The sequence below is a fragment of the Salmo trutta genome, chromosome 16 (assembly GCF_901001165.1).
Source record: "Salmo trutta chromosome 16, fSalTru1.1, whole genome shotgun sequence".
Lineage (NCBI taxonomy): Eukaryota > Metazoa > Chordata > Actinopteri > Salmoniformes > Salmonidae > Salmo > Salmo trutta.
Window position 1 is genome coordinate 27,458,269 of NC_042972.1, and position 22,668 is coordinate 27,480,936.

A 22,668-nucleotide genomic window follows, 5' to 3' on the forward strand; every position below is an offset into this window, starting at 1 on the left:
TTTACCATAATACAGGAAGGCACAATTTATAGTCCAATATTTACACACGTTTTGGTGGAGACTGAATTGGGGGGCATGTGTGTAAATTGTGTGTGGGGGCAAAGCCTGACACCGAAACTAACTGGACCACACCAGGGTGGGGGTGGAATTTGTTTAGGGGGTGCGTTATGAGGTGAGGGATATTACTGTACTGCATGTGGGGGGTGTGACACCAGGGCCAGCGGGACAACAGTAGAGTAGAGTGAATTCTGACCCGGGGGCAGCGGGAGCGAAATGACAGTTCACTAACTGTATACACCTAACCTCAGGCTATGATACATCACAGATGACACACACACATTCATCAGCACTGTATGTGTATCTCTGTCAACAAACAAACACTGTCACACATATGACTCCGGGCATTTAGGAACTGTCAGTTTAAGTCTGTCACTAGTCCACTTACATCATAGCAGAATGAATGACTGATCGTGACCTAGATTATCACCTAATAGTGTTATATCAGGTTTACTCCACATTAACCTGCTCTTCGCCACACCATTCGCAGGAGTCACACAGATAAAGTAGCCCATACAGACAGAGCTAACATATTGACATTTGAAATGGCAACCATTTTCCTTAAAACAGGGACAGCAAAAAGTGAGAACAGGTCGAGGTTGGATGGTGAATGATGGCACGCCTGAAGACCAACAGTGAGCTTGATTTAGGTCAGACTACCTCACCTGTGTGAAGTGGAATGTAATCAAACAATCAAATATCTCAATAACTCACGAGGACGCAGCGGAACAATGAGGTGTGAATGTATAAATGTCAGAGGGCTAGTGTCCAGGGAGTCCTCATGTGTAATAGACACACACACACACACACACACACACACACACACACACACACACACAGAATTCAAGCAGACAGTGTGAAAGCATACCTGACCCCTCTCTGTGTCACCTTAGAAAGGTCCAACGCAGCCGTTTTTTTTCTCAGTATCAAATCGTTTCCGGGTAACAATTAAGTAAGTACCTTACTGTTATTGTTTTCAGTTAAAATGGTCAAAAAGAAACACAAATAGCTTCTTAGCAAAGAGCAATTTCCCAAGCAAGAATTTAGCTAGGACTGTCTGGGAGTGGTCTGATCGGGGAAGGGAAAACGATCTGTTATTGGCAGAGAGGTTTGGAACGCTCTTATTGGTCTGTTAACCAATTTAGGGCCTGGTGGGCCACCAGGTAGGCCAAAACTTCATCCCACCAAAACGAGCTGAAATTTTGGCCGGTTTTGTCAAACAGCTCTTACACTAAAATGGCATTATCATAATTTTCACAATATTATTCCAACCTCATACAATAATATAAACTCAACAAAAAAATAAACATCAATTTTTCATGACCCTGTCTTTCAAAGATAATTTGTAAAAATCCAAATAACTTCACAGGTCTTCATTGTAAAGGGTTTAAACACGGTTTCCCATGCTTGTTCAATGAACCATAAACAATTAATGAACATGCACCTGTGGAACGGTTGTTAAGACACTAACAGCTTACAGACGGTAGGCAATTAAGGTCACAGTTATGAAAACTTAGGACACTAAAGAGGCCTTTCTACTGACTCTGAAAAACACCAAAAGAAAGATGCCCAGGGTCCCTGCTCATCTGCATGAACATGCCTTAGGCATGCTGCAAGGAGGCATGAGGACAATACATTGTCTCACATGTCCGTACTGTGAGACGCCTAAGACAGTGCTATAGGGAGATATGACGGACAGCTGATTGTCCTCGCAGTGGCAGACCACGTGTAACAACACCTGCACAGGATCGGTACATCCGGACATCACACCTGCGGGACAGGTACAGGATGGCAACAACAACTGCCCGAGTTACACCAGGAATGCACAATCCCTCCATCAGTGCTCAGACTGTCCGTAGTAGGGTGAGAGAGGCTGGACAGAGGGCTTTGGTAGGCCTATTGTAAGGCAGGTCCTCACCAGACATCACTGGCAACAACGTCACCGTCGCTGGACCAGACAGGACTGGCAAAAAGTGCTCTTCACTGATGAGTGGTGGTTTTGTCTCACCAGGGGTGCTGGTCGGATTCACGTTTATCGTCGAAGGAATGAGCTTTACACCGAGGCCTGTACTCTGGAGCAGGATCGATTTGGAGGTGGAGGATCCGTCATGGTCTGGAGCGGTGTGTCACAGCATCATTGGACTTAATTTGTTGTCATTGCAGGCAATCTCAACGCTGTGCGTTACAGGGAAGACATCCTCCTTCCTCCCTCATGTGGTACCCTTCCTGCAGGCTCATCCTGACATGACCCTCCAGCATGACAATGCCACCAGCCATACTGCTCATTCATGGCGTGATTTCCTTCAAGACAGGAATGTCAGCGTTCTGCCATAGCCAGCGAAGAGCCCGGATCTCAATCCCACTGAGCACGTCTGGGACCTGTTGGATCGGAGGGCTAGGGCCATTCCCCCCAGAAATGTCCGGGAACTTGCAGGTGTCTTGATGGAAGAGTGGGGTAACATCTCACAGCAAGAACTGGCACATCTGGTGCAGTCCATGAGGGGGAGATGCACTGCAGCTGGTGGCCACACCAGATACTGACTGTTACTTTTGATTTTGACCCCCCCCCTTTGTTCAGGGAAACATTATTCAATTTCTGTTCGTCACATGTCTGTGGAACTTGTTCAGTTTATGTCTCAGTTGTTGAATCTTATGTTCATACAAATATTTACACATGTTAAAGTTTGCTGAAAATAAACACAGTTGACAGTGAGAGGACGTTTCTTTTTTTGCTAAATATATATAAATAATAAATGTACAGCAAGAGACAGACACCCTCATACACATATGCACACACTATCGAACGTGCATACATAGACACACACAAACCCCTCAACTCCCCCCTCAGTGTATAGTATACACTCAAACAGACAGATGCATACACTCCCCAGAGAGTTGAGGAATGTGAGATCAGTTGTCATAGGACGTTAATCCTCATGAACACCCAAACAATAGGAGTAGCATGTGCTACAGGGACCCTCCAGGGGCTCAGAGTGTGTCCCACCGGGACGGCCATTATGGAGAATCAGGGCACAGTTTCACATACAGTAGACACCCTCTAATGGGATATGGATGTGAAAATAATAAGGTCACGGAGGTCTGATAACAAGCAAGTTTTTCCTTCCTTCGTCTTTTATGGTAATATTTTGAGTATCATCTTTGCCTAGGGTTAGAGAACTTATACTAGACTACCAACAGACTGAACGTGACCTAACCGATGTCTACAGAAACCAACTTGACAAAAAGTGTGGTAGTCAAGTCAAAGCGTATTGAATTCATATCACATTAGGTCACCTAGCATACATTTTTATTTTCCTAATCTCGCTGACTTTGAAGATGGTGAAGAATAGGGTGACCAGATGTCCCCGATTCTGATGGCCTGTCCTCTGCTAGAGGTGTTCCTATTAGCCCTTAGAAAGAAAAAAAATAAACTGTCGTTAAACTGTGTCTGATATTTCAATAATCAAAACACTGTATCCAATCAGATTTGTAAAAATATTGTCTGTCCCTGTACCAAACTTGTTTGCCCCCGCGGCTTCGCCGCATACCTTGAATGTTCAGGCAAACGTGGGATCAGTGATACATTGTAACCACTGCATGAACCATGCCCATGGCCAGAAAGTGTTTCATGCAACATCATAGGCTACCAAACTTGACATTTACTAGATAGAAATTGATTACTTCTTCTAGCCTGTGTTATGACGACTAAAAGTAGGCTATTTGAAAGGACTATAGCAAAAATGTGTTAACTATTTCCCAGATTTTAATTTCCAAAATCAGATCACCATGGTGTAAAGAAACAGTCATCCACCCCTTCCCTCTCTCCATTGGAATGTGTGCCATCCTGGGGGGCTAGCAGTTGTTAGCGGGCATGTGTGGCTGCAAGTGCCACCTCTGTTAGAGCACCTGGTCTGAAATTTTGTCCTTAAAACACAAGACATTTTTCAAAATATCCGTTTACACCCGTTACTGGTGTTAGGGAAGACGGATAGTAGACTCTGTCCAGTAGTTTAACATCTTTTCCAAAACTGCGACAAAAACATTGTTAAAATAATTTGTTGATACAGTAAAACCTCTTGAATAAAAACCAAGAACTCAACATGATATCCAAGAATGGATTGAAAATATATTAATGAACCACAGACAAATGGACAGCCGAGTGGATCAGAAGCCTGCACAGAGATGTATATGAAATCAAAGGGAAATTAAAAAGTAATTTAACCACGGCGGCAGAAATAGACCATCCCGCTGATGAAACAGCATTTCCCCAACCAGACATTAGCCTCCTCGCATGCATTTAAATAATCTCACAGCAGATTACAACCGCAGCAGAACAGTGCCGTTTGGCATCAATAGTGTCCATTAATTAACATGGGAGAGAGTAAACCGCCCAGAGCAATAATATACTCCTTAAAGACGAGAGAAGAGAAAGAAAAGAGCAAATAAAGACAGAGGGAGCAAAAAACTGCATACTTTTGAAGAATACTTGAATAATTAATCAAGGAGAATCTCAAATGGAAAATAATTAAAATCAACAGATGGTCTCTCCATTACTCCCGTTTCTTTCCCTTCTCCACTTCCAAGCTCTATCCTTCACTCAATCTTATGATTTTTTAAACGCTGCTACCGATTATTGGAGGACCATAAAAAGCCGATACTGATTAAAATCGGTCGATATTTATTTATTTGAAATAATGACAATTACAACAATACTGAATGAACACTTATTTTAACTTAATATAATACATCAATAAAATCAATTTAGCCTCAAATAAATAACGAAACATGTTCAATTTGGTTTAAATAATGCAAAAACAAAGTGTTGGAGAAGAAAGTAAAAGTGCAATATGTCCCATCTAAAAAACCTAACCTTTAAGTGCCTTGCTCAGAACATGAGAACATATGAAAGCTGGTGGTTCCTTTTAACATGAGTCTTCAATATTCCCAGGTAAGAAGTTTTAGGTTGTAGTTATTATAGGACTATTTCTCTCTATACCATTTGTATTTCATATACCTTTGACTATTGGATGTTCTTATAGGCACTTTAGTATTGCCAGTGTAACAGTATAGCTTCCGTCCCTCTCCTCGCCCCTACCTGGGCTCGAACCAGGAACACATCGAAAACAGCCACCCTCGAAGCATCGTTATCCATTGCTCCACAAATGCCGCGGCCCTTGCAGAGCAAGGGGAACAACTACTTCAAAGACTCAGAGCGAGTGCCGTCACCGATTGAAACACTATTAGCGCGTACCCCGCTAACTAGCTAGCCATTTCACATCGGTTACACCAGCCTAATCTTGGGAGTTGATAGGCTTGAAGCACAACGATGAGCTGCTGGCAAACACACGAAAGTGCTGTTTGAATGAATGCTTACGAGCCTGCTGCTGCCTACCACCGCTCAGTCAGACTGCTCTAACAAATATCAACTCATAGACTTAATTATAACATAATAACACACAGAAATACGGGCCTTAGGTCATTAATATGGTCAAATCGGGAAACTATCATTTCGAAAACAAAACGTTTATTCTTTCAGTGAAATACAGAACCTTTCCGTATTTTATCTAACGGGTGGCATCCCTAAGTCTAAATATTGCTGTTACATTGTATAACCTTCAATGTTATGTCATAATTATGTACAATTCTGGCAAATTAATTACGGTCTTTGTTATGAATAAATGGTCTTCACGCAGTTCGCAACGAGCCAGGTGGCCCAAACGGCTGCATATACCATGACTGCTTGCACGGAACGCAAGAGAATTGACACAATCTAGTTAAAAGAAAGTCATGTTAGCAGGCAATATTAACTAAATATGCAGGTTTAAAAATATATACTTGTGTATTGATTTTAAAGAAAGGCATTGATATTTATGGTTAGGTACACATTGGTGCAACGACAGTGCTTTTTTCGCGAATGCGCTTGTTAAATCATCACCCGTTTGGAGAAGTAGGCTGTGATTCGATGAGAAATTAACAGGCACCCCATCGATTATATGCAACGCAGGACACGCTAGATAAACTAGTAATATCAACCATGTGTAGTTAACTAGTGATTATGTTAAGGTTGAGAGTTTTATATAAGATAAGTTTAATGCTAGCTAGCAACTTACCTTGGCTTCTTGCTGCACTCGTGTAACACGCAGTGCACACGCACGCAGGCTCCTCGTGGAGTACATTGTAAGGCAGGTGGTTAGAGCATTGGACTTGTAACCAGAAGGTTGCAAGATCGAATCCCCAAGCTGACAAGGTAAAAATTCTGCCCCTGAACAAGGCAGTTAACTCCCATTCCTAGGCCGTCATTGAAAATAAGAATGTGTTCTTAACTTACTTGCCTAGTTAAATAATGGTTAAAAAAAAAACGGCCACAATCGGTGTCCAAAAATGCCGGTTACCGATTGTTATGAAAACTTGAAAATCGCCCCTAACTAAATCAGCCATTCCGATTAATCGGTCGACCTCTAATTCTAATGGTCAACATCAGCTAGCTAGGAAAAGCTACTTCTCAATATTAGCTGTAAATTGCTCCTATTGCACTCTTTCTAAACCCCAATTTCAACGAACCATATATCATTGTGTTTACTTGATAGCTACCTACACAAATAGCTAGCTAGAACAAAGTGTTAATAAGATAAAAATTATTTAAAAAGATTTAAAAGCAATACAAATAAAACGTTTCCAGTAGGCATCTGCAGAGGGAGCTAAGAGCTGTGTTGTCAGTCATTTCCCAGCAACTTCAGTAAAAAGGCAGATCCTCGGGAGGACTTTGCATCAAATCACTTTATGCCATTTGAACAAATAACTTGCCCTCATATTGACCACTTTCTCTATAGGGAGCAATGACAATGTGCAACATCACGACAACTACACTAAAAGCAACGTCAAAAAGGTTATCCCCCAGTAATACACTTGTTATTAACAGTTAATTTCCCCATTTACGCAGAGTGGAAGCATTGCAGATAGCAGTGACACATCAATTAGTCCACTCACCTCAGAGCTGCTCGCTGTCTATTGTGTGCCTTAAGGGGCCAGAGACGTCGGAGCCTCAGGAATAAGAGTGTGGTTCCTGTCTCCGAGGGCCAATCCCATGCTCTATCCCACTCTCCCAGCAGGTGCCACTGGCTCACTGATGTTCCAGTATCACATTACGCGTTGAATCACCAGGGATGAGGGAAGATGCAGGGTGTGAATCCTGTTGACAAAGAGAGATAGATGAGTCACTATGGCCTATTTATGAAGAATGCGCATTTCCCATAAAGTGAGGCAGTAGGCAGCCTGCTGGCATCAGAATTGATATAAATGTAGCATATTCAACGCTGACAATAATTTCTTGGTACGGAAGTTGCCGATACCTCAGGCTCTGATGATTACAGTTGAATAGGAATGTCTATGTAAATAAATTACCATCACTGCCAAGAACCATTGCACAAGGATGTGGAAATGCCATCTTTAATTTGCAAACCTCTGTTTTGAATGTTTATCTCTGAATATTAATTTTCCTTTCCTTTGTTCTTTCTTAGTCAAAGAAGTGACATAGCCTGGAGCATTATTAGTTCAGATGATTTAATTCAACACCACATACTGCTCAGCTGATCAATATCTTCTATACAGTTCCTGTTTAAGGAAAGTCAATACAATACAACAGTTAGGTATACTGTCAGTCAGCTTATCGGAAGACATGACCAGTACACTTCGCCTCAGCCTGACACACTCACGTCAACTGAGTGTGAGCCTGCTGGATTTAGACTATTGCGGGGGAGGAAACCACAACAACATCCAATGGTTGCCTTTCAAACACAAAGCTCATGTATCTCTACCAGTAGCTAATGGCTCTTCTGCCTCCACTCCTCATCAATAAACCAAAGGTGACACTGTCGTCCGTCTCTGATCAAAAGCGCATAATTTAAAAACAAAAAAAGGATCACTTTGGTCATGACAAGTCAAGACCTTTGACGAGGAACCCAACTTCGAGACACCAGGAGCTAGCTGGCTATGGTCATCTGGTTGACCCGTGGCGCCACTGTGTCCAGCCAAACCCTGAGAGGAGACCAAAAAAAGACGTGGTCCCAGTTAGCAACCTCCACGTCTGGATTTCCATATTGCCCAAAGACTTCACTAAGCTCTTGAACATTGCTTTGCCTCACTCCACACGTTTCCTGTGAGAATCCACATCCTGAAGAAATATCACCGTGCAAACCAGTTGCGGAACTTCAAATGCCCTGTCGGCTGTGTAACTGGCAAAAGAGATGATGATAATAATAATAATAATAATAATAATAAGTTTTGACAGCTTCTCTACCGTTGTAAAAAATACAAAACAACATGATTGTGAATAGTCTCGCTATCAAGCACCAGTTTCTCCATCTGGTAAACCAATGTGTCTCTCTGGCTCTGCCTCTTTATCTCCATCCCACTGCCACCAACGCAACTCTTCCCTGTAGGCAATGAATGCATGATCAAGTACCCAAGCATCTTCTATGACCTATATTCCTGCAGCAACACCAGAGACTTGTCAAGTTGTCACTGATCCCCACTCTTTACCATTTGGTATTTTAATGAATCAATGCTTTCCTGACAGTTTCTGCCACTCTCCCAAGGCTGATACAAGATACCATATGACTTTTTGACTGTCACCTACATTAAATTAGAGCATCTGCATTATGATTATGACCAAATGTAAAACATTACATGCACTCCATATACATTGAGTATACCAAACATTAGGAACACCTTCCTAATATTGAGTTGGGTAGTGGACCATTCTTGATACACAAGGGAAACGGTTGAGCGTGAAAACCCAGCAGCGCTGCAGTTCTTGACACAAACCAGTGCACCTGGCACCTACTACCATACCTTGTTCAAAAGGCACTTAAATATTTTGTATTGCCCATTCACCCTCTGAATGACACACATATACAATCCATGTCTCAATTGTCTCAAGGCTTAAAAATCCTTCTTTAACCTGTCGCCTCCCCTTCATCTACATTGGTTGAAGTAGATTTAACAAGTGGCATCAATAAGGGATCATAGCTTTCCCCTGGATTCACCTGTTCGGTCTATGTCATGGGAAGAGCAGGTGTTCTTACTGTTTTGTATACTCAGTGTTTACACACATATGCATTCAAGAAAGAGATGGTCTGAGAGAGCCAAAGGGGAAAGAGTGAAAGAGTGAATGAGTCAGGGTAGGGCCCAAGAAAGAGTGAAGGAGTGAATGAGTCAGGGTAAGGCCCAAGAAAGAGTGAGGGAGTGAATGAGTCAGGGTAAGGCCCAAGAAAGAGTGAAAGAGTGAATGAGTCAGGGTAGGGCCCAAGAAAGAGTGAAGGAGTGAATGATTCAGGGTAAGGCCCAAGAAAGAGTGAGGGAGTGAATGAGTCAGGGTAAGGCCCAATAAAGAGTGAAGAAGTGAATGAGTCAGGGTAGGGCCCAAGAAAGAGTGAAGGAGTGAATGAGTCAGGGTAGGGCCCAAGAAAGAGTGAAGGAGTGAATGAGTCAGGGTAGGGCCCAAGAAAGAGTGAAGGAGTGAATGAGTCAGGGTAGGGCCCAAGAAAGGGTGAAGGAGTGAATGAGTCAGGGTAGGGCCCAAGAAAGAGTGAGGGAGTGAATGAGTCAGGGTAGGGCCCAAGAAAGAGTGAAGGAGTGAATGAGTCAGGGTAGGGCCCAAGAAAGAGTGAGGGAGTGAATGAGTCAGGGTAGGGCCCAAGAAAGAGTGAGGGAGAAGTACCTTGACAGAGGGACAGACAGCTGGGCACATCTGCATGGAAGACTTTGCAACTTGGCATTGAGTGTGCTTCAATGCCCTTTAATCTGGTTGAGCTAGCCCCCAACGAAACACACACACCGACACGCTCACACTGATGCTCACACACACACACACACACTGCCCGTCCAAAGGTTTCGAAACACTGTCCTGTTTGATACGCACATTCTGTCATATCCATCTAGGCATCAAAAGGTGATATGACAGAAAGGTGGGGTCATGTCATGTGGTTTCTGCAGTGTTTAGCCCACAGTCTGAAGAGTGTGAAAGTGTACACGTGAAGGTAAGTCACAATCCTGCAACTCGCATTAAAAGGTGTAGTGGAGCAGGCAATGTGTGCGTGCACTAAGTCAACTAAATCAAAATTGGTTGTTTCTGAGCAAGCAGTCATATCAGGGCTAAAATGCTGTGGGGCTCAACGGTCGGTCACACATCCCAAAAACTGCTTGCCTTAGTGTAACACAGCTATTGTTCCTAACCGCAAAAGCCTAAAACTCTACTGGAATCACAAGGTTTTAGACTAGTAATATACAATCTTACATTTCCCAACATCTGTTTATATAACATTTGTGTTTGGTCAGCACACTGTCCCCCTTTCCTGTAACAATCAAATTCCATCACCCAGTTGATGCTTTTATGAACTGTGCTTAGGAAATGTATTGAAAAAGGCATTTTTGCTTTTACTGTACCTGCTTTTCCAATGTTTATGCTTTTTTCCTTATTCATGCCGCAAAATGTGCAAATATGCCAAAACGGCTACTTTTTGTCAGATGAAGACTTTTACTGTGATATCAAAGGTGATCTTAAAGAGTTCTAAATGTGGTTTATACGACTACCAATGATTTATCGTTTGTATATGCCACCAAATATAGAGCCAAAGAAGGGATTTTCTCCCCGAAATGAGTGTATATCTCAGAGAACTCCCCATAATGCACTGCTCTCCCACCCCACCCTTCCTTCCCTCCGTTAGGTCATGGCACACACCTATACAAACATTCCCTTCGCTTGTACACTGTTGACCAGGATGATTGAGGCAGGAGAGGGGGAGGGGTGGAGGAGGGAGAAACAGTGCTTTCCTCTCACATCTGCAAGTAATAATCTATACTATGTGAATGCTTGTGGGCTGGATTAGCAGGCCTGTTTTAAAAGCACAGTAACCCCCTTTTGCAGAGAGACCCTGGTATTAACGGTGGGGTAGGCAGGGGAGAAACCAGAGGCTGGTAATCTTCTTATGGGAATGCTTTGGCCTTGATTACCAGACCACTGTGCTCTGACAGACAACCCTTCCCTTTTCATTCTGCCACAGACAGAAACAGACATTCCATACATACATCACAATGAGTGGAGGCCATAGAGTCACAATTTCTGTAAGCATTGAATTATGATAGAAGGAAAATATTTATTTTTGAAAAGCATGCTACGACTTATGGCAGTTGGCAGATATGGATCTGGCATAAAAATATTTCTGTTCTACATTGATTAGATCAGCAGGGGTTTATGTTTGGTTGGAATTAAAGGCTGAAAAGGTTCAAAATAAAATGCTTAGTTTGACAAGACCTACAAGACAGTTGCAATGAAAATGTCACAATGTGAACAGGAAAAAACAAAGGCAGAGCATAATCAAGATTGGTCAAAAACTGAGTGCCACACTGCTTTTATTTCCTAAAGACGTAGACGTCAACATTGTATGTGAATTAGTAGAGATGTCTCAAGAAGATTTGGCAACTCATTCCTCTGTGTGTGTGTGTGTTCTTCCTTCCCCTAGTGATTCCAGTCATCTACACCCAGCTCTTAGTAGTAATTACCTAATATTTCTACACACCCCAAACCCCCCCAAAAATATACCAAACAAAATCTTTGCTGCTGAGGAGCCATGGCAATCATAGTTAGAGAAAAGGGGTAAGGAGAGAGAATGAGATGGGAAGAGAAGAGAAAATATGAGAGAGGAAGCCTAGAGGGACAGAAGGTTGGGTTCAAAATGGTTGGCTGTGTGCATGTTGTGCGTGTCTCATGCGTCGACTTGTTGTGACAACCTACTCTTTCCACCGTTTCCATAGGACATAGGTAAACATCTTCTGCCAGGACTGACCAAAAACCCCACATACAGAACACTGAAACAACAGTTCAAGCATCCCTATGTCACTCTATACCAGGGGTCGCCAACAGGTCGGGCGCAAGCTACCAGTAGCTCGCAGCCAGCCTATGAGGATTTCGCCAAACAATTCTGAAAATACATGTCATTTTGACGTGGTTCACCGCAAACTGTCAAACAAATCTCACAAGTATCAGACACCGCAAGCTACCAGTTACTACCTAATCAACAGAACATTATCCCACCCCTGGTTAGCCACTATTGGCTTAAAAAGCCAAACCTAAGACAATATCTGCCAATTAATTTCCCGTAATATTGCCCCCGTCAGTCTGTGTGGTGCGCACGTTTGTCTGTCACTCAGTGTGTAGCCAGTTGATGTGATAACCGTCTTGTGGGTTAACATTCCCCACTTGCTACTGTAGATTATACTCAACAGGGGGCCCCTCAGGGGTGCGAGCTCAGTCCCCTCCTGTACTCCCTGTTCACTCATGACTGCATGGACAGGCATGACTCCAACGCCATCATTAAGTTTGCCGATGACACATCAGTGGTAGGCCTGATCACCGACGAGACAGCCTATAGGGAGGTCAGACACCTGGCCGTGTGGTGCCAAGACAACAACCTCTCCCTAATGTGATCAAGATAAAGGAGATGATTGTGGACTACAGGAAAAAGAGGCCCGAGCACGCCCCCACTCTCATCGACGGGGCTGCAGTGGAGCAGGTTGAGAGTTAAGTTCATTGATGTCCACATCACCAACAAACTAACATGGTCCAAGCACACCAAGACAGTCGTGAATTGGGGACAACACCTATTCCCCCTCAGGAGATTTGGCATGGGTGCTCAGATCCTCAAAAGGTTTTACAGCTGCACCATCGAGAGCATCCTGACGAGTTGCATCACTGCCTGGTATCGCAACCACTGCGACCTGTATGCTGTAGTCGGCTGGTCCTCGCTACATATTCGTCTCCAGACCCACTGGCTCCAGGTCATCTATAAGTCTATGCTAGGTAAAGCGCCGCCTTATCTCAACTCACTGGTCACAATAACACCCACCCGTAGCACGCGCTCCAGCAGGTATATCTCACTGGTCATCCCCAAAACCAACACCTCCTTTGGCCGCCTTTCCTTCCAGTTCTCTGCTGCCAACGACTGGAACGAATTGCAAAAATCGCTAAAGCTGGAGACTTATATTTCCCTCACTAACTTTAAACATCAGCTGTGAGCAGCTAACCGATCGCTGCAGCTGTACATAGCCCACCCAATCTACCTACCTCATCCCCATATTGCTTTTAATTTACTTTTCTGCTATTTTGCACACCAGTATTTCTACTTGCACATCACCATCTGCTCATCTATCACTCCAGTGTTAATTTGCTAAATTGTAATTACTTCGCTACTATGGCCTATTTATTGCCTTACCTCCTCACGCCATTCGCACACACTGTATATAGACCTTTTTTTATTGTGTTATTGACTGTACACTTGTTTATTCCATGTGTAACACTGCTTTGTGTCGCACTGCTTTGCTTTATCTTGGTCAGGTCACAGTTGTAAATGAGAACTTGTTCTCAACTGGCCTACCTGGTTAAATAAAGGTGAAATAAAAAAGGCACTACAGAGGGTAGGGCGTATGGCCCAGTACATCACCGGGCCCAAGCTTCCTGCCATCCAAGACCTCTACACCAGGCAGTGTCAGAGGAAGGCCCTAAAAATTGTCAAAGGCTCCAGCCACCCTAGTCATAGACTGTTCTCTCTGCTACCGCAGGGCAAGCGGTACCGGAGCGCCAAGTCTAGGTCCAAGAGGCTCCTAAATAGCTTCTACCCCCAAGCCATAAGACTCCTGAACAGCTAATCAAATGGCTACCCAGACTATTTGCATTGCCCCCCCCCCAGAACACTGCTGCTACTCTGTTATTATCTATGCATAGTCACTTTAATAACTCTACCTACATATTACCTCGACACCGGTGACCCCGCACATTGACTCTGTACCGGTACCCCTTGTATATATCCCCGCTATTGCTTTTTGGTATTTTCTGAAAACTAAACTGCATTGTTGGTTAAGGGCTTGTAAGTAAGCATTTCACTGTTGTATTCGGTGCATGTGACAAATAAAATTTGATATTAACAATTTTTAAAAAACTAAAAAGGGGAATTACTACATTTGTTAGTTTTATTCCAGGCCTAACAAAAGTGTTTCTTCTGATGTGATTTAAGCATTGACATGGACTCAGAAAATCCAGTTTCGTTGTTTCTATGAACAGTTGTAATTTTGAGTGTAAAACTAATAACAAATAAAAACCAGATGGTGACACAATTTAGGTGACTTTGGGAAAATATAAAAATACAATTTGGGAGTTGTTAATTAACCATTATTTTACCAGGTATCTTGACAGAAAACATAGTACACTATTTTCTCTTGAACACTAAGGACCTGGTGAAGAGTTGTCGGGAAAGAAGAAGAATGTGCCCATTTGAAAGCTAGAAGAAAATGGAGTAGCTCACAACAGGTTTCATTTTATGTAGATCTCATGCTAGAAAAGGTTGGAGACCCCTGCTCTATACTATTCTGTTTTGGGGCAGGAGTTGCCTGTTGAGAACTCATCTCATTTGAATCCCTTATAGAAAAGTTAAAGATATGCCGGTTGACTGCCATCTAGCCATGTTAGCAATATCAACCCACTAAGATCTTTGTAATTACTTCGAGATGTGGGTATATGACCCCTTTATATACCCCAGCCCAGACCTGCAGTGGCAACAAAGCTGTAATTATGCACCCTCCATATGTAGCATCTAACAACGTGATGCTTTTTAGAGCCAAACAGCTACATTTTTAAACGTGCCTCCTTGCCACCCGCCATAGCAAAGTCAAAGTGAATGTGAAAATCGACAAGTAGCAGCTTCTTTAAAACACACAAATCAAAATAAAATCTGCTGTGACCTTGTCTGCCTTTTATACCGGTGAATAAATCAGTGGGGGTTAGGTTGTATCGAACACCCCCCTCCCTCATCCCTGCCGCTTTGTGAAAATTAGGAATGGTGGCTAGAAGCCATCCTCTACTGTATGTGGAACACCCCTCAGACCAACCACATTGATCAGGCACATAGATTTCACACACACGTGTTTACATATCAGCTAGACTCCCCAACTAATCCCTGGCCTCTTGGATAAGGCTCTCTAAATGTTCTATTTTTTTCCCCTGACTGTAGCATACTGAGAACCTAGTCAACAGAGGCACAAAGAGGCTGTGATATTCATACTGTCACCATCTTTATTCATCTGAGCCATTTCTGCCAGTGTATATTCTCATGTCAGCTGTGAGCTCCTGTTCAACTCTTTTATTAGGGATGGCTCTGCAGAGAACGGGGTATTTTACACTGCAGACAAGCACAGTATCGGGCGGAGGGTAACTAAGGAGGGGACATGGGCAAAATGGAATTAAATCTAAAATGGTGTCATCTCCATACCAATGTAAAAAATCTCCAGTGGGTTCCTTGTGCCAGGGTTAATTAGTTAAAATACTCTGAGTCTGCCATTGTCAGTGCATTACAAACAGCATTACAAACTGCTTTGCCCACCAATCTGTTGGCAGGATTAATCAAACCACTGCCATTCTGGACAAGCAGAAGATATAAGTTCTGTCCTAAATGTCACCCATTTGGGCCTTGCTCAAAAGTAGTACACTACATTGGGAATGGAGTGCCATTTGGGACACACATACTGTAAATGTTGAGATGTAATGGGATTGACCACTGGGTTTATTTAAAAGGTCACTGAAGGTCAAACCATCTGAAGCCAAGAGGCCTCTATGGGCATTGTGTCAACTAAACCAGGGATTCCCAAACATTTTCACTCAGGCCCCCCTGTCAGCATTGGGCAACATCTCACCACCCCCCACCCTGCGCGCACCACGTCTATGGGCACAAGCACTGTTCATGATGCAAATTGTTCACAACCCCTGTTGTTGGCAGAGAGAACATTTTGCAGTTAAAGCAAATTCTCTTGCATTTCTATACATTTTGCCATGTCTAATGTGCATTCATGTGATATTTACGTGATTAAGACATTACAAAAAAAAAATCTATGGACTAAAAAAATCTAGCTAAAAACAGATTACATGGGCTAGTTGATCTAGCTGTAAATAGCTCTAAGGTATACAAGTCTGATTATGCACTACCCAATTTCGAAATTGCACCTTACACATTCTACTATTACAACTTTCAAGAGTAAGTAAAAAAAAATACAGTACTAGTCAAATGTTTGGCAGCAGCCACTCAATGTTAGTGATGGCTGTTTAACAGTCTGATGGCCTTGAGATAGAAGCTGTTTTTCAGTCTCTCGGTCCCAGCTTTGATGCACCTGTACTGACCTCATCTTCTGGATGATAGCGGGGTGAACAGGCAGTGGCTCGGGTGGTTGTTGTCCTTGATGATCTTTTTGGCCTTCCTGTGACATCGGGTGGTGTAGGTGTCCTGGAGGGCAGGTAGTTTGCCCCTGGTGATGCGTTGTGCTAACCTCACTACCCTCTGGAGAGCCTTACGGTTGTGGGCAGAGCAGTTGCGGTACCAGGTGGTGATACAGCCCGACAGGATGCTCTTGATTGTGCATCTGTAAAAGTTTGAGGGTTTTTGGTGACAAGACAAATTTCTTCAGCCTCCTGAGGTTGAAGAGGCGCTGTTGCGCCTTCTTCACCACGTTGTCTGCATAGGTGGACCATTTCAGATTGTCAGTGATGTGTACGCCGAGGAACTTAACTTTCCACCTTCTCCACGTCGATAGAGGGTGCTCCCCCTGCTGTTTCCTGAAGTCCACGATCATCTCCTTTGTTTTGTTGACGTTGAGTGTGAGGTTATTTTCCTGACACCACACTCCGAGGGCCCTCACCTCCTCCCTGTAGACCGTCTCGTCGTTGTTGGTAATCAAGCCTACCACTGTAGTGTCGTCTGCAAACTTGATGATTGAGTTGGAGGAGTGCATGGCCACGCAGTCATGGGAGAACAGGGAGTACAGGAGAGGGCTGAGAACGCACCTTTGTGGGGCCCCAGTGTTGAGAATCAGCGGGGTGGAGATGTTGTTTCACCTGGGGACGTCCCGTCAGAAAGTCGAGGACCCAGTTGCACAGGGCGGGGTCGAGACCCAGGGTCTCGAGCATAATGACGAGTTGAGGGTACTATGGTGTTAAATGCTGAGCTGTAGTCGATGAACAGCATTCTTACATAGGTATTCCTCTTGTCCAGATGGGTTAGGGCAGTGTGATTGCGATTGCGTCGTCTGTGGACCTATTGCGGCGGTAAGCAAATTGGAGTGGGTCTAGGGTGTCAGGTAGGGTGGAGGTGATGTGATCCTTGACTAGTCTCTCAAAGCACTTCATGATGACGGAAGTGAGTGCTACGGGGCGATAGTCGTTTAGCTCAGACGGCTAGGGATGCTGTCTGGGCTGGCAGCCTTGCGAAGGTTAACACTTTTATATGTTTTACTCACGTTGGCTGCGGTGAAGGAGAGCCCACAGGTTTTGGTAGCTGGCCGTGTCAGTGGCACCGTATTGTCCTCAAAGCGAGCAAAGAAGTTGTTTAGTTTGTCTGGGAGCAAGACATCGGGGACCGCGACGGGGCTGGTTTTCTTTTGTAGTCCGTGATTGACTGTAGACCCTGCCACATACCTCTCGTGTCTGAGCCGTTGAATTGCGACTCTACTTTGTCTCTATACTGACACTTAGCTTGTTTGATTGCCTTGTGGAAGGAATAGCTACAATGTTTGTATTCGGTCATGTTTCCGGTCGTCTGGCCCTGATTAAAAGCAGTGGTTTGCGCTTTCAGTTTTGCGCAAATGCTGCCATCAATCCACGGTTTCTGGTTGGGGAAGGTTTTAATAGTCGCCGTGGGTACAACATCACCGAAGCACTTGCTAATAAAATCGCTCACCGAATTAGCGTAAACATCAATGTTGTTGTTCGACGCTATCCAGAACATATCCCAGTCCACGTGACCGAAGCAATCTTGAAGCGTGGAATCATATTGGTCGGACCAGCGTTGAACAGACCTGAGCACGGACGTTTCCTGTTTTAGTTTCTGTCTATAGGCTGGGAGCAACAAAATGGAGTCAAGGGTTTTTCTTTATTTGTACTATTTTCTACATTGTAGAATAATAATGAAGACATCAAAACAATGAAATTACACATACTGTATGGAATAATGTAGTTACCAAAAAAGTGTTAAATCTAAATATATTTTAGGTTTCTGATTCTTTAAAGTAGCCACCCTTTGCTTTGCAAACTCCTGGCATTCTCTCAACCATCTTCATGAGGAATGCTTTTCCAACAGTCTTGAAGGAGTTCCCACATATGCTGAGCACTTGTTGGCTGCTTTTCCGTCACTCTGCGATCCAACTCATCCCAAACCATCGCAATTTGGTTGAGGTCGGGTGACTGGAGGCCAGGTCATCTGATGCAGCACTCCATCGCTCTCTTTGGTCAAATAGCCCTTACACAGCCTGGAGGTGTGTTTTGGGTCATTGTCCTGTTGAAAAACAAATGATAGTTGGACTAAGCGCAAACCGGATGGGATGGAGTATCGCTACAGAATGCTGTGGAAGCCATGCTGTGTGTGCCTTGAATTCTAAATAAAATCACAGACAGTGTCACCAGCAAAGCGACCCCACACCATCACTCCTCCTACATGCTTCACGGTGGGAACCACACATGCGGAGATCATCCGTTCACCTACTCTGCATCTCACAAAGACACGGCGGTTGGAACCAAAAATCTCAAATTTGGATTAATCAGACCAAGGTCAGATTTCCATCAGTCGAATGTCCATTGATCATGTTTCTTGGCCCAAGCAAGTCTCATCTTATTGGTGTCCTTTAGTAGTGGTTTCTTTGCAACAATTCGACCATGAAGGCCTGATTCACACAGGTCTTGAAATATTCCGGATTGACTGACTTTCATGTCTTAAAGTAATGGACTGTCATTTCTCTTTGCTTATTTTAGCTGTTCTTGCCATAATATGGACTTGGTCTTTTACCAAATAGGGATATCTACAGTATACCACACCTACCTTGTCACAGCACAACTGATTGGCTCAAACGCATTAAGAAGGAAAGGAATTCCACAAATTACCTTTTAACAAGGCAGCCTGTTAATTGACATGCATTCCAGGTGACTACCTCATGAAGCTGGTTGAGAGAATGCCAAGAGTTTGCAAAGCTGTCATCAAGGCAAAGGGTGGCTACTTTGAAGAATCTCAAATACATTTTGGTCACTACATGATTCCATGTGTGTTATTTCATAGTTTTGATGTCTTCACTATTATATATATAAACTAGAGGTTACTTGGTTTTGTCATTGTGACATTCCTCGTAAGAATGTGTGTCGGCACGTCGCCAACGGATCCTGAAGACACAGAGATCATATCGGTCCTCGATGTGCAGCCTAACAAACAGGGAATGCGTCCCAAATGGCACCCTATTCCCTATGTAGTGGACTACTTTTAAATGGGCCTATAGGGCTCTGGTCAAAAGCAGTGCACTATATAAGGAATAAGGTGCCATATTGGGAGGTAAACAGGCTCCTCGCATAGAGAAACAAAACTGATCAAAGGCTCTTTATGACCACATCTACTGCACACCTAGTGATGATGAATATCAAAGGATGATGTGCTAAAAGGTGTCAACACAGACGCACACAGTGCCTTCTGCACATCAAGAACAAACCCTGTCTATAAATAACTCTGGTCCCTTTGTGTTTCACACAGCCTTATGTAACAGCACAGCAGCTCCAGGGTGAGAAAGACACACTAATAATAAAAGAAGAGCAGAGAAAGAATGAAATATACATTAGTTATGATGTGTAATCTGACGTGATAGAGCTGGGCAGAGAGCCTTTGAAATACACTATACATTAGTTATGATGTGTAACCTGGCATGTGATGGAGCTGGGCAGAGACACTTGAATTACGTCCCAAATGGCTCCCTATTCTCTATATATAGTGCACTACTTTTGACCAGGACCCATATGGATCTATGTAGGGAATATTGTACCATTTAGGAGGCAAACAGTGTTGTAATCAGAGGCTTTGGTTTTTCATATCACCTCCCTGCTAGTTGACCACAGGAAACCTCCATTGCCTTGCCACCCTCCAATAATGCAGCTTCCACATTCCAGACGTGAGATCAAATGGATAAAGCCAGTGGATGTGCTGATTGATTTCATATGAAATATCCAACAGGCCATAGTCACTGAGAACACGCGTTCAAATGTGTTGTCAAGGAAATGTGCAGAGCAGATGTGGCGATATTGCATGTGATGTTTCATTGAATGGCTCATTCAACATGGCTGCTGGATAATAAGGATGATTTATTGAGTCACAGCCAAACAAAGCACATTCCTATAAAGTCAGAAATGTAGTCTATTACATTACCATGCTGTAAGCCAAATTCAAATTCCTGCTCACATTCACTAGAAATCATGACAAGAGAGATGATTCAGTGTACAAAGTGCCCTGGCAGACAGACATGCAGTGCACTTGGAACGTTTAATAAGACACCATTCTTTATTGCAACTTACTTACAAAATCTGTAACCAATGTTTTGAATGATAACAACCACTGTGGTTAAATCAAGCTCTGCTATCCCACATGCATAGGATGGGGTGATGACATTACATTTTGGCGTGGGATTTCTCAAGCTAGCACAGGAGGCTCAAAGTTCGATCTGTCTGCAGCTAGCCCATGGGGAACATTTCTCTCAACAACACTCAGTTCAGCTGACATTATTGCGACCACCATGTCGACGGAGAGAGCATCCCAAACGGCACCCTGTTCGCTACATAGTGAGCAAGTGTGCGTCCCAAATGGCACCCTGTTCCCTACATAGTGCACTACTTGAGATCGGAGTTGTTTAAAAGTAGTGCACTGTGTAGGGAATAGGGTGCCATTTGGGACACACCCTATAACAGTTTGGAATTTCTGGAATACATATTCATACACTGGAAGAGAGAACCCTTTCAAAACACAGTCTACAGGTCGACATTATCGCATGCCTTCAGTATGAGAAGAAAATCAAGCATTGGTTTGAATAAACCTCTTGAACAACAACAAAAAGTCCACTCACTCCATTCATCCCACCCAGGCCATTGAACACATGGCAGGGAGGGCTATTTCTGCTGTCATCGAGGGCTGGGGCAGATCCCTTAAGCAGGATTTGGGATTTTAGCAGGATTAGAAAAGAGTTGCAGATAAGGGAGAGGAGGAGAGAATATAGAAACCAATTTCACTCTGGAGAACCAGCTGTGATGGGCATGTGAAAGTTCACAGAATATACACTGAATGTACAAAACATTAAGAACAGCTGCTCTTTCCATGACAGACTGACCAGGTGAATACAGGTGAAAGCTATGACCCCTTATTGAGCCACTTCAATCAGTGTATGAAGGGGAAGAGACCGGTTAAAGAAGTATTTTTAAGCTTTGAGACATGGCTTGTGTATGTGTGCCGTGCAAAGGGTGAATGGGCAAGACAAAAGATGTAAGTGCCTTTGAACAGGGAATAGTATTAGGTGCCAGGGGCACAGGTTTGAGTGTGTAAAGAACTGCAACACTGCTGGGTTTCTCACATGCAACAGTTTGCCGTGTGGATCAAGAATGGTGCACCACCCAAAGGACGTCCAGCCAACTTGACACAACTGTGGGAAGCATTGGAGTCAACATGGGCCAGCATCCCTGTGGAACGCTTTTGACACCTTGTAGAATCCATGCATTGACGAATTGAGGCTGTTCTGAGGGAAAGAAACGGGGTGCATCTCAACTCAGTATATATATATATATATATATATATATATATATATATATATATATATATATATATATATATACTGAGTATTTATGCTTGGGTGTTAATCAAAATAGGGCTGTGACGGTCATGGAATTATTTGTCAGGCAAATGTCCACCTTCACCGTTTATAGCCAGTGTTGCCAACTATTTTTCAGTGAGAATCGCTATTGGCTCCTTGATTTGTCGATAGAAGAAGTCGCTAGATGACGTTTTGCCGTTGCCGCAATGACGACGCTTGCTGAGGTACAACTGCGAGAGCCTCATATGAAGCATCCTGTTCTCACAAGTTTACCATTCTGCTTCACAAGATCCCGATGGTTTGTAAGAGGCTACAACTGCGGTCCTCGATGTAGCATTTTCACCCCCTCTCGCGTCTCTGCCTAAATGCTATAAAAATCCTCAGTGTCAAAACTCCTCAAAGGTAGCCTGAAAAGTAGCCGAATTTGTCACTAACCTCTTACCAATAAGTTGCTGGAGGGGTCTAAAAGCTCGCTAAATATAGCGACAAGCCCTAGCAACCACAGTAAAAAGTTAATCAAGCAGTTGCACACATATTACGCTTGCTAGCCTAGCATGGATTTCAACTTCGGTTTTCATCACTTTGTCTCGGATTCGCATTCATTTATAAATGTCCACACACCAAGAATGACATTTGGTGGTTCATTCAGTAGATATGGTGGCTTTTAGCATTGTTTTTGCATCTTGTATAGCCAGAGCACTATCCATAAGGTAGTATAGCTGACTAAACTCCACGTGAAGGAAGTTTCTAATTAATTCCAACGGAGTGGAGGAGAGACGAGGCATTGTGGAATTCAGCTCAGACTACATCAATTCGGCCAAGATCAATACTTTCAAATAAGAATATTATGAAACGCTAACCTTTTACCTTTGTTTGCTGAAATCCATACTTTATCAATAAATGTTAATCAAATAC

General features: G+C 43.4%; 1 protein-coding gene across 7 annotated transcripts in view; it reads right to left on the reverse strand.

Moving 5' to 3' along the window:
• LOC115150452 (nck-associated protein 5-like) overlaps window positions 1–22,668 on the reverse strand; it is a 125,387-nt gene that overhangs the window by 77,725 nt on the left and 24,994 nt on the right. For all 7 annotated transcript variants that reach the window (XM_029693757.1, XM_029693754.1, XM_029693755.1 and 4 more), the window contains exon 2: window positions 7,045–7,246. The gene's annotated coding sequence lies outside the window, so the exon portion shown is untranslated. The remainder of the gene's footprint in view (window positions 1–7,044; window positions 7,247–22,668) is intronic.